This window comes from Leucoraja erinacea, chromosome 15, assembly GCF_028641065.1.
Source record: "Leucoraja erinacea ecotype New England chromosome 15, Leri_hhj_1, whole genome shotgun sequence".
NCBI classification, from domain to species: Eukaryota; Metazoa; Chordata; class Chondrichthyes; order Rajiformes; family Rajidae; genus Leucoraja; species Leucoraja erinaceus.
In genome coordinates, this window is record NC_073391.1 from 31,318,727 (window position 1) to 31,332,274 (window position 13,548).

At 43.7% G+C, this 13,548-nt stretch overlaps 1 protein-coding gene across 1 annotated transcript in view; it reads left to right on the forward strand.

The window, feature by feature from the left end:
- Positions 1–13,548, forward strand: part of LOC129704124 (mitoferrin-2-like) — a 66,639-nt gene continuing 53,091 nt past the window's right edge. Inside the window, exon 1 of the mRNA XM_055647028.1 lies at positions 1–72. The gene's annotated coding sequence lies outside the window, so the exon portion shown is untranslated. The remainder of the gene's footprint in view (positions 73–13,548) is intronic.

A 13,548-nucleotide genomic window follows, 5' to 3' on the forward strand; every position in this document is an offset into this window, starting at 1 on the left:
GTACATTCTCCTGTGACCGCGTGGGTTTCCACCGGATGCTTCGGTTTCTTCTCACATTCCAAAGACTTGCAGGTTTGTGGTTAATTAGCTTCTGTAAATTGCCAGTGTGTAGTATAGAACTAGTGATAGATGCAAAATGCTTGAGTCAGGTAGCATCTCTGGAGAACATGGATTGGTGCAGTTTCAGGTCGAGACCCTTCTTCAAACTGAAAGTCAGGGGAGAGGAAAAGGTGATAACGAGTGAATACAAACATTGAAACTAAGCAGGACGCCTTTTCCACGGCCAACAAACATCGTGGGCTCCGCCATTCCTAGATCATCATTGCTGGCTTTGATTTGTTCTTTTCATACCTTTTTATACCTTTCAATCATTCGATCTTTGTACCTTTTCATACCTCTAGTTTCCCTCTCCCCGACTCTCAGTCTGAAGATGGGTATTAGCCTGTAAAAACCCTATTCCTTTTCTCCAGAGATGCTGCCTGGGCCGCCGAGTTACACCAGAATTTTTTGTCTTTCTTCGGTGTCTTCTTACACACAGTGTACAAGCATGAACTCAGTGGGCCGAAGGGCCTGTTTCCATGCTGTATCTCTAAATTAATGATCGGCATGGACATTGTGGACCTGTTTTTGAGCTGTTTTGCTCTATGTTCTATGTTCTATGCTTTGTAGCTTAGTCCTTGCTAGTCCACCTCACTCAAACTGACACTGCAGAAACCAGTGTCTGAAGAAGGGTTTTGGCCCGAAACGTTGCCTATTTCCCTCGCTCCATAGATGCTGCTGCACCCGCTGAGTTTCTCCAGCTTTTTTGTGTACCTGCAGAAACCAGACTGACCTAGCTCCAGCAAGGCACTTCCATGGTCAACTGAGGTCAGGGCAAGGCACGCATTTGACTTTGTTCTCAGAATCAAAAAAATCTGAAGCAAACTAATTATGTACTTTCTTTTAAAATTAAACATTAAACGGGAAAAAAATAAAAGCAAACTTTCCCAATGGTGATGAGGTTGAGTGAGCTGGATAGAAGCCCAGGCTTGTCCTCAATGAGATTACAAAGAGGAATGTAGTGTGTTGCATGCTGACTAAAGACATCACCAGCAGAAATCACCAGTCCGGTAGCTAATTTTCCCAATAAATTGTATTTTACTGGACAGACCTGATGGGGAAAGAATGAACTAATTTGACACAGATATAAAATTGCTCCAAACGCAGCTGCAGTGCTTAATTAAAATTCAATTTTTAACTGTTGTTGCAAATAATCCTGCTGTAATTGACTGCGAGGGCAGCTAGGGAACGCTAAATGGATTCTGAAAACCTACTGGGATTGTTGAAAGATTGGGAAAACTTTTTTTTTTTTTTAGTTTTAGAGATAGTGAAGAAACAGGCCCTTCGGTCCACCGAGTCCATGCCGCCCAATACTAGGACTATCCTGTACACTGGGGACAAATTACAATCTTTGCCTAACCCAATTAACCTACAAACCCGTGCCTCTTTGGAGTGTGGGAGGAAACCGGAGCACCCAGGTAAAACCCACAGTCACAGGTAGAAGGTACCAACTTCATACAAACAGCACCCGTAGTCGGGATCGAACCCGGGTCTCTGGGCTTGTAAGGGAGCAACTCTACCACTGCGCTACCGTTCCCGTATGTTTGCTTTTTTTAGTTTAGTCCTTCCCTGGGCTGCTTCACCGCAGATTCCCAAGCTCTATGTGATCTCGTACAAGGTCCCCTTTCTTAATTCAGTAAAATAAGTGGTATAGCAGACAATGAATTTGGTTATCAAGAATTAAAGTGATATCTTGATCAGCTGGGCAAATGGGCCAAGGAATGGGAAATGGAAAAGGACACAAAGTGATGGAATAACTCAGCAGGTCATGTAGCATCTCTGGAGAACATGGATAGGTGGTGTTTCAGGGTCAAGACTCTTCTTCAGACCAACGGATTTTAATTTAGATAGCTTTTAAAGTTTATTTAACATAAATGTGCAGGAAATGGAGGGATGTAGATCATGTTCAGGCAGGGGAGATGAGTTTAACTTGGCATCATGTTTGCTACGGATACTGTGGGCTGAAGTACTCGTTTCTGTACTCCACTATTGTATGTTCCATGTTCTAAGTGTGAGGCATTTCATTTTGGGAAACTGAACTAGGGCAGGACCGTCACAGTGAATGGTCCGTGAGGAGTGCTGTAGATCAGAGGGATCCAGGAGTACAGGTACAGTACATAGTTCTCTCAAAGTGGCATTGAAGAAGGTTTCTGGCATGTTGGCCTTCATCAGTCAGGGAAATGAGTATAGAATTTGGAATGTCATATTCCTGGTGTACAAGACGTTGGTGAGGCCGGACTTGGAGTATTGTGTTCAGTTTAGATCACCCACTTTTAGGAAAAAAAGACATTAAGCTGGAAAGAGTGCAGAGAAGATTTTCAAGGATGTTGCCAAGATTCGAGGGCCTGATCTATAGGAAGAGACTGGGCAGGCTAGACATTATCCCTTGGAGCGTAGAAGGCTGAGGAGTGATCTTACAGAGGTGTATTAAATTGTGAGGAGACTTGATAGGGTGAATGCACTGTATTTTCCCCACGGTAATGATATCAAGAATTAGAGGGCATAGGTTTATGATGAGATGATAAAGATTTGATAGGAATCTGAGGGGCAATTTGTTCCTAGAGAGAGTGGTGGGTATATGAAAATAGCTTCCAGAGAGAGGTGCATGATTGGCACCTCACCTTTGTTAATGTATACCTTGTGTTGCTCCCATTGAGCTTTTCTGCACATCTAAATGATCTACGGTTTATGCCCTGACTTGAAGAGTGTAAACGTATGAGGAGCATTGTACTTGTACTCTCTGGAGTTTAGAAAGATGAAGGGGGGGGGTCTCATTGAAACCTACCAGGTAATGAATGGCCTAGATAGAGTGGATCTAGAAAGGATGTTTTCAGTAATGGGAGAGTCCAGGACCAGAGGGCAGAACCTCAGAATAAAAGGACGTAAAATGGGTATGAGGAGGAATTTCATTAGCCAGAGGATGGTGAACCTGTGGAATTCATTGCACAGACAGCTGCGGAGGCCAAGGCATTGGTTATTTAAAGCCGGACATTGATAGATTCTTGATTAGGAATGGTGTCAAAGTTTATGGGGAGAAGGCCCCATTCCGAAATGGGTTGAGAGGAAAAAATAGATCTACCATGATTGAATGACAGAGTAAACTTTATAGGCCAAATGGCCTAATTCTGCTCCTGGGTCTTATGGTCTTATGGTATGGATTTGACAGTAATGATGGATTGAGGGATATACTGGGCCATGAGGTTACAGATAGAGGTCACATACATTTCTGTTGCTAATGACATGATGCTGAGTGTTGAATTGGTAGATCAACTCTGATATTAACCCATTAAGAATAACGGATCATGTTCTTGGCGTGAAGACCTGCGATGCTCAGCGTTATCATGGACGATTCGTCTGCGACAGGAAGCTTGGGGAGACCAAGGTCCAGTCATATAATGTGCATGAACTGAAATACATGAATGAGTTTGCAATGGATGAGCAATTGCAACACTCCCCTTGATGAAATATTTGGTTGTTTTGCATACATTTACTGTATATGAACCAACAAAGTTATATTAAAACTGAAAGTTGAAATCCCTGGGCTTTCCTCTATTGTGTCACGCCAATTATTTCATCATAGTTTTCATGATATTCTTTCCTGGTACTTGGGTGAGTAATAGGCTTTGATTGTTTCATCTGTTATTGCTGCCAATTTGCTCAAAGCAAATATTCCCTACCTCCAGATTTTAGTTTCAGTTTCTTTGGTATTAGAGATACAACGCGGAAACAGGCCCTTCAGGCCACTGAGTCCGCGCCAACCAGCGATCCTGTTTTGGTACACTGTGGATGGCTTGATTGTAATCATGCATAGTCTTTCACTGACTGGATAGCAAGCAACAAAAAAAGCTTTGCACTGTAGCTGTGTACATGTGACAGTAAATTAAACTAAAACTGAAGTAAACTAAAACTAAAACTATCAATTTCCTCAATGACATGTCGTCATTAGCACTTCCCATGTCTGGGAAATGGGTTTGTCAATTGACATGACAGGCCTGGAATCTCCAGCAATTATTTATCTCTCAGACCCTGCCATGAACAACACTAAAATGTAAATTATGAGTGGATTTTTTCTACTTTTCATTTTGCAGTCATAGTGTCATGCACAGTGGAAACAAGCTCTTTGGCCCAACTTGTCCCTGCCATCCAGATAACATCTTAATTAGTCCAATATGCCTGCATTTGGCTTATATACCAAGAAACCTTGCCTATCCATGTACCTATCCACATTTTTAAAACTGTTGTTGTTATACCTGTTTGAACAACCTCCTCTGGCAGCTCGTTCCATATACCCACAACCCTGCATGTGAAACGGTTGCCCTTCAGGTTCCTATTAAAACATTACCCTCCTCTCTAGGTAAAAGACTTACACTGATTACACAAGTGTATAAGATTACCCTCTCAGCCTGCCGTGCTCTAACTAAAGTCCTAGCCTGCAGAACCTATCCCTATAGTTTAGGACGCTGAGTGCTTTGGTTATTTTTCCGAAAGTGGACTTTAAATCACAAAATACACTGTAATACAACACAAATCATTTCATTGTTTAATTCACTATACCAACATACAGTTAGTTTCACCTACAATATGCCAACTGGGCATGATTTTTATTTTATTGGAATTACAAAATGCTGGAATTCTGTGCAAAAAAAAAACTGCTGCAGGAACTCAACAGGTCAGCCAACATCTGTGGACGGAAATGGAAAGATGGCATTTAGGGATGGGGTCCTTCTTCAAACCAGAGATCCTCTGAGTTCCTCCAGGAGTTTTTTTTTTTTACTCATCATTTTGTTTTATTTCTAAGCATCCCATGATGTTGGCCTTATTATGTAGGTCACTGCCAAGAAGGCAGGAGGATCTACACAAGGGCCTTTCCCCATAGAGTTTCAGTGACCCTCAGCTCTTGCACCTTATTATGCACCTGTTTATATCACTTCATTACAAGCAGCTATTTACACTGGAAAACCACTAATTTTGAACCAGACTACTCAGTTGATGAATTTGCAGCAGCAGTGCATGCAGGCTCCTGTTTAGAGGTTTGAAGATGTTTCCAAACATATACTTTATTGAATGATTCAGTTCAATGATTCAAATGATACATTATTGTCACATATACCTAGGCACAGTGAAAGAGTCACCACGTATCTGCCGCTGACAAAGTTACAAAAGTACTCATTGGAGCCCTGATGATCCCTCTTTGTTCTTGGCGGCCCCTCCCCCTCATACGGTCTGCCAGCGAGCCGGCCCTCTCCCCTCCAGTTCTTCAGCCTTCGTGCCCGTTGTTTCATCAAGTAACTCAGCAGGTCAGTCAGCATCTCTGGAGAGCATCTGCAGAGGGAAATGGACAGATGATGTTTCAGGACATGACACTTCTTCAGATTGGAGATCCTCAGCGTTCCTTCAGGGGTTATTTTTTTGCTCATTATCTTGTTTAATTTCCAAGCATTGCATAGTACAGAACATGAACATCTACGCCCACGCGACCTCCCAGTTGCCAAACACTTTAAATCCCCTTCCCATTCCCATACTGACCTTTCTGTCTTGGCCTCTTCCATTGTCAGAGTGAGGACAGCACCTCATATTTTGCTTGGGCAGCTTACAACCCAGTGGTATGAATATTGATTTCTCAAACTTCAAGTAACTCTTGTATCTCCTCCCTCACTGTCTGTCTCTCCCCCACCTTAGTCATCATCTTAGTTTCACTGTCGTCCTGTTGAGTTTCACTATTCGTATTACTCATTATCACCTTCCCCACAGCCAACAATGGATCATTGAGGGCTCCACTATTCCTTGAGCTTAAATGTTGGTTTTAGAAACATAGAAACATAGAAAATAGGTGCAGGAGTAGGCCATTCGGCCCTTCGAGCCTGCACCGCCATTCAATATGATCATGGCTGATCATCCAACTCAGTATCCTGTACCTGCCTTCTCTCCATACCCCCTGGTCCCTTTAGCCACAAGGGCCACATCTAACTCCCTCTTAAATATAGCCAAGAACTGGCCTCAACTACCTTCTGTGGCAGAGAATTCTAGAGATTCACCACTCTCTGAGTGAAAAATGTTTTCCTCATCTCGGTCCTAAAAGATTTCCCCCTTATCTTTAAACTGTGACCCCTTGTTCTGGACTTCCCCAACATTGGGAACAATCTTCCTGCATCTAGCCTGTCCAACCCCTTAAGAATTTTGTAAGTTTCCATAAGATCCCCCCTCAATCTCCTAAATTCTAGCGAGTACAAAACGAGTCTATCCAGTCTTTCTTCATATCAAAGTCCTGACATCCCAGGAATCAGTCTGGTGAACCTTCTCTGTACTCCCTCTATGACAAGAATGTCCTTCCTCAGATTAGGAGACCAAAACTGTACTCAATACTCCAGGTGTGGTCTCACCAAGACCCCGTACAACTGCAGTAGATTTGATCTGTCTTTTTGTAAATTCTTCATTGTTGTTCTATGTATCTCTCTCGGTTCCCTCTCCCCTGACTCTCAGTCTGAATAAAATTCTCGACTCGAAACGTCACCTATTCTTTTTATTCAGAGATGCCGCCTGACCCGCTGAGTTACTCCAGCATTTTATGTCTATGTTCTCCAGAGATTTAGCCTCACCCACTGAATTAATCCGGCACTCTGTGTCCTTTTGTGTAAAACCAGCTTCTCCAGTTCTTTGGTTCTATACTTTATTCGTCAAAGAGATATGGAAAATGGGACACGAGTTAAAGACTTAAATACAAGAGCTTCAAATACTTCAAAGATGTTTGTTGTTTGGAAATAAAATTGATTGGGGAGTTCTGTAGTTAAAGGCTACGGGCGATAGATGAAACCATCAACTGCATGAGGAATACATGTAACCAGAGTTGGCCACACTGCCGGAATACCATTTACAACACGAAGCACTGGCAACGAGTGCTTTGAAGTGGACTTTGCCTGCAGCAGACCACAGGGGCAGGAATAGTTGATCATTATCTGCGTTTAGATAGTGGGATGAAGTGAGAATCGACAGTCTTGAGTCCAGCTAAACTTGCCCTTCTTTAAATATTGCAGTTGGTTTTAAACCGGCCACCATAAAAAGATAGATGAAAGTATTCACAATGTGGCCTCCTCTACATCAAGTTCAAGTTTATTATCAGACACATGAGTGCAGCGAGGTACAGGTCCAATGGAAAATCTTGCTTGCAGCAGCATCACAGGCGCACGCATTCAGACAGGCTCAGATTTTTTTTTTTAATTACGCACGAATTTCAGTTAAAATTCTAAAAGAAACAAGACTGCAAGTGAACAAGATGTTTGTGCAAAAACAAAAGTTTGAAAAGAAAAAAAACACAAGTCCATGGTGGTGCAAGAGTGTTCCGTTGTTGAGGTAGCATTAAAGGCCTGTCCCACTTGCCCGTCATTCGCGTGTCATTTACGCTAACGTGTGGGTAGCGCGTGGGTAGTGCGGGACGGGTGCATGGAGTGGTGTGGAGGAGTGTGGAGTGGCGTGGAGGAGTGTGGACTTCGGCCTGCACTAAATCTTCGCGCGCCACTGGCCTGTCGCGTAACTGATGGCCAAAGTGGGACAGGCCCAAGACCCTGGCGTGGTCCAATGTCTCACGACCAACAGCAGCGGAAGCAGGCAAACGATCGCCGACCTCGGCCTGGGGTTCACGGCCATTGCGGATCTGGATCCGCCCCCGCTCCTACTCCCAGAGCGGGGTCAAGACGATTGGAGAGACACAAAATGCAGGAGTAACTCAGCGGGACCGGCAGCATCTCTGGAGAGAAGCAATGGGTGACGTTTCAGGTAGAGACCCTTCTTCAGACTGAAGAAAAATCTCGACCCGAAACATCATCTATTCCTTCTCTCCAGAGATGCTGCCGGTCCCACTGAGTTACTCCTGCATTTTGTGTCTATCTTCAAATGACGTCAGGCGCTCCAGACGGCTGTGCGGGCGCATAATGACGCGCGCGACCGTCGCGCGTCAGTCACTACCGGCCTGTCGCGTAAATGACGGCCAAGTGGGACAGGACCTTTAGGATTTTGCAGGTCAGCCCAAGAACCTGAGACTTGGAGGAAAGCAGTTGATAGTAGCAGCGAGAAGAGGCATGACCCAGATGGTGGTGATAGATCCTTGATTGTGAAATTGTTGAAACCAAACCATAAGATCATAGATGTAAGAGTAAAATTAGGCCATTTACCCCAATGAGTCTGCTCCACCATTCGATCATGGCTGATCTATTTTTCCCTCTGAACCCCATTCTCTTGCCTTCTGGCTGTAACCTTTGACGCCCTTACTAATCAAGAACCTATCAATCTCGGCTTCAAAAATACCCAATGACTTGGCCAGATTCACCACCCTCTGGCTAATGAAACTCCTCCTCGTCTCCATTGTAATGCTGAATGGGTGACACAAGCAACTGCAGATGATGAAATCTTGAGCAAAACACAGTGTTGGAGGAACCCAGCGGTCAGGCAGCATCTGTGGAAGGAATGGACAAGCAACGTTTTGGAAGGGGACCCTTGATCGCATTGTGAGGAAACTGTGCTCAGTCCCCAGGGGAGACCCTGAGCTTCTGGTTGTCTGCCTCTTTAATTCTTCATCCCACCACCACATGGACCTTTCTGTCTGTTGCCACCTACATCACCTCATCTCATCTCATCTGGGCACATTGCAGGAAGACTCAATATCTGTGTGACGAAAAGGAGACCATTCAGGCCATCGTTCTTACCCCAACACTTAGCAAGAGCTTTCCATTCAGTCCAATCCCTCTTCTTCCATCTCTCTAAATCCTGCAAATATCCCCCCACTTGAATTTCCTTCAGAAAATTCATTTAAAATGTGCTTACAGTTCCTTTTTGTATCAAAACACTTTGTCAACTAAAAACATCTTGCCTGGCAAAAATCGATCTTCCAAGGAAGTTTTTTTCTGTGGCAAACTCTTTTTGGCTAACGTTGTGAAGTTTCTTTTCTTTGTTGTTACCATGTAAGACAACATTTTTATTTTAAGAAGATGCACCTTCATCATTGGTCAACTCCCACCAGGTTTCCGACTGAGCCTTTGTTTTCAACGTGGAACTGATCCAAGTACTCTGATTGTTTGTGCACATTTCTTTGATCCTGGGCCTAATATCAAATTTAAAGCAGCTGTGGGGAAAACTGAAGCATTCTTCTCCCAGAAGATTCATGCGATGCGTGTATTTGTAGCCCTATCTCACCAGGACTTTGGGAACTATCCAACACTTGCACCCTGGATGTCCAAAGAAGGGTTCTGGCCCGAAATGTCACCTATTATTTTTCTCCAGAGATGCTGCCTGAGTTACTCCAGCAATTTGCATCTGTAAATTCACAAATTATAGGAGCAGAATTAGGCCATTCGGCCCATCAAGTCTACTCCACTATTCAATCATGGCTGATCTATCTTTCCCTCTCAACCCAATTCTCCTGTCTTCTCCCCATAAACCCTGACCCCCTTACTAATCAAGAATAAGCCATCCGTATTAAAAAATATCCATTGACGGCCTCCACAGCAGTCTGTGGCAATGAATTCCGCAGATTCACTACCCTCTAACTAAAGAAATTTCTTCTCATCTCTTTTCTAAAGGTACGTCGTTTTATTCTGAGGCTATGGCCTCTGGTCCTAGACTCTCCCACTAGTGGAAGCATCATCTCCACATCCACTCTATCCAGGCCTTTCACTATTTGATTTCTGAATTCTCTCCCTATTTACAAAATAGTCTATACCTTTATTCCTACTACCAAACTTCCTACTACTTTATTCGCCAGATTCCTGTGTCGTGTAGAAATAATGAACCGCAGATGTTGGTTCACACACAAAAAGACGCAATGTGCTGGAATAACTCAGCGGGTCCGGGAACATCTCCGAAGAACATGGACAGGTAATGTTTCAGGTCGAGACACATCACTGGCAATGCCCATGTAAAATTAACCAAATTTACCATACAGATTTATGTATATTCTCCCTGTGGCCGCGTGGGATTCCATCGGATACTACAACAGCAGGCGGCACAGTGGGCTAGCGGTAGAATTGCTGCCTCACAGTGCCAGATATCTGGGTTTGATCCTGACTATGGGTACTGTCTGTACGGAGTTTGTACGTTCTCCGGTTTGACTCCATAGACGTACACGTTTGTAGGTTAATTGGCTTCGGGAAAAATATTGTGCATTGCCCCTAGTGTGTAGGATAGTGCTAGTGTACAGGGTGATGGCTGGTCAGCCGAAGGGCGTGTTTCCGCGCTGTTTTTCTAAAGTCTAAAATCATACTGGAGCGTGATAGCGACAGTCGACAGGGAGAAGATTATTCTCCAGTCACATATCCCTATTGCATTCTAATTGTGCCACTTGGTTTCATGGAGTTTATGCTGTTCTGTGAAGTTACCAATACGTAACCAATTTAGAGACATAGTGTCATATGGTGTGGAAACAGGCCCTTCAGCCCAATTTGCCCATGCCGACCAACATACCGCATCTACATTTGTCCCACCTGCCTGCATTTTGCTTATATCCTTGTAAATCTTTCCTATTCATCTACCTGTCCAAATGTCTTTTAAACATTGTGATAGTTCCTGCCTCAACTACCTCCTCTGGAAGATCATTCCATGTACCCATCACCCTCTGTGTAAAAAAGTTCCCCTCAGGTTCCTATTATAACTTTCCCCCTTCACCTTAAACCTATGTCCTCTGGTTCTTGAGTGAAAAGGATGATTTCCACGTGGCTGTGTTTATTGCCATGGCCATTGCTTTGAGGTACGTGTTACAGGTAGTTCAACATCTCGGATGTCTGTGACAACCTAATATCTGCCCACTTTTTGTTTACATGTATATTCTGGGATTCTTCCACTGCCAGACATTGAGGAGCAGAGTCCAGTGAGGGCACCTCTCAACCAAGGGAAGGGATATCACCCCAGGGGAGCACATGAGAAGGCAATAGTGTTTTGTTTAAAAACAGGTGCAAACACTACTGAGTATGATATATTGAATGCATAGCCACTGAGAATATATGAAGAATTTTTGCACAGTTTTTGCTTTGTATATATTTTTCATTCGGAATAAAGTTTATTTTTGTTCATCATCAACAACTATTTCATAACAGCTTAGTGGAACAAAAAACACGAGGATTATCAAATGAAAATCACAGCTGAGCCACAGGAGCTGTGACAGATGAAGGCATGGTGACCTGAGGTACAATCACTAAACATGGGGATGATGTGAATTAGAGAAGCTTAGAGATCCCAGAGGTATTGGAGAAGTTATGGAGACATGGAATGATGAGATCTCAGTGGGATGTGAAAAGTTAAGAGAATCTTAAAATCAGGCTCTTACTTAATGGGGCCATCGGTGATTGGAACTGTGAGAGTTAGGGGCAGGCAGCTGAGTGTACCAGTGTAATAATGGATTGACCGGTGTGAGACTAGTCTTTGATTATGTTGGCTGCTTTTCCGAGGCAGCGTGAAAATGGTGCAAATATGTTCTGTGTGATAGACTGGGCTACATTTACAATTCTCTGCAATTTCTTCTGGTCTTGCGCAGAATTGTTCTCAAACCAAGCTGTGATGCAACCCGACAGTATGCCTTCTATGGTGCATCAGGGACCAGAGGGCACCATAGGACATACCTTTAGAATGGAGATGAAGAGGAGGGGATCTGCATCTATGGAATTTATTGCCACAGGCGGCAGTGTAGGCCCAGTCATTGGGTATTTTTAAAGCAGAGATTGGTTCTAGATTAGTGAGGGTATCAAAGATTACGGGAGAAGGCAGGAGAATGGGGGTTGAGAGGGAAAAATAAATCAACCTTGATCAAATGGCAAAGCAGATGCGATGGGCCAAATACCCTAATACTGCTCCTACAGGTGTGTCACGAACTTATCTGTGGAAGCTTGTAAGAGTCACTGGAGACATGCTGAATTCCCTCAGTCTCCTCCGGAATGCGTTCTTAAGGGGTTGGACAGGCTGGATGCGGGAAGATTGTTCCCGATGTTGGGGAAGTCCAGAACAAGGGGTCACAGTTTAAGGATAATAATAATAATAATACATTTTATTTATGGGTGCCTTTCAAGAGTCTCAAGGACACCTTACAAAATTTAGCAAGTAGAGGAAAAACCATGTAAGCGGAATGAAATAAATAGTAGAGACATGACTAGTACACAAATTAAAGACAGAATTCAATTCAAAACACAATATGAGGCAATTCAAGCACAGATGAAAAGGGAGGGGGCGTGGGGCTAAGGATAGGCAGAGGTGAAGAGATGGGTCTTGAAGCGGGACTGGAAGATGGTGAGGGACACGGAATTGCGGATCAGTTGGGGGAGGGAGTTCCAGAGCCTGGGAGCTGCCCTGGAGAAGGCTCTGTCCCCAAAACTGCGGAGGTTGGATTTGTGGATGGAGAGGAAACCGGCTGATGTGGATCTGAGGGACCGTGAGGGTTGGTAGGGGGAGAGGAGGTCAGTGAGATATGGAGGGGCCAGATGGTGGAAGGATAAGGGGGAAGTCTTTTATGACTGAGATGAGAAAAACATTTTTCGCACAGAGAGTGGTGAATCTGTGGAATTCTCAGCCACAGAAGGTAGTTGAGGCCAGTTCATTGGCTATATTTTAGAGGGAGTTAGATGTGGCCCTTGTGGCTAAAGAGATCAGGGGGTATGGAGAGAAGGCAGGTACGGGAAACTGAGTTGGATGATCAGCCATGATCATATTGAATGGCGGTGCAGGCTCGAAGGGACGAATGGCCTACTCCTGCACCTATTTTCTATGTTTCTAAGTAGAGGTGTTAGTGTGGTCTCAGTGAGGGTAACTCATCTCCAGCCATTAACTGAGTATGCACAACATGAAGAATTGTAGATCTCTTTTATATTTCAGGGGGTAGAACGCATTTAGTTCCCTCCTGTAACCAGCTTACTGTTTGCAGACGCCTTTCTTAGTATCTAACCTTAGGGTATGGCACAACCAGAGGTTCAAAGAAGCCGATAATTGAGTCACCAACTTTTCTGAAATTTCCACACATGCATTGACATACTTCACAACAAACATGTTGTGTTTCTTTCAATCAATGCCATCATTGTAAGAGCCTATTTAACCCTCGAGGAGATATTACACCAATACCCATGAGATATTCAACTTGCATTCAGTATCTTCACTTCCCTTGAACTTTATCCGCAAGCTGCTTTGACAACTGCTGGTAAATAAGAACAAAAATTGTCACTGTATTTCACCAAGTTGCTTTATTCAACTTGGTGAAATACACAAGTTGCTACATTACAGCGAACTGCCACCTCTAAATGGTTAAACACCATTATTTTGATTTTTGACCATGGAACAAGTATGTTTATTAAAGGCGCCTTCTTGAGTCTGAAGAAGGGTCCTGACCCGAAATGTCACGTTTGCATATTCTCCAGAGATACAGCCTGACCGACTTAGTTCCTTCTGCACTTTATTTTATTCTTTTGTAAGCCAGCCTCTGCAATT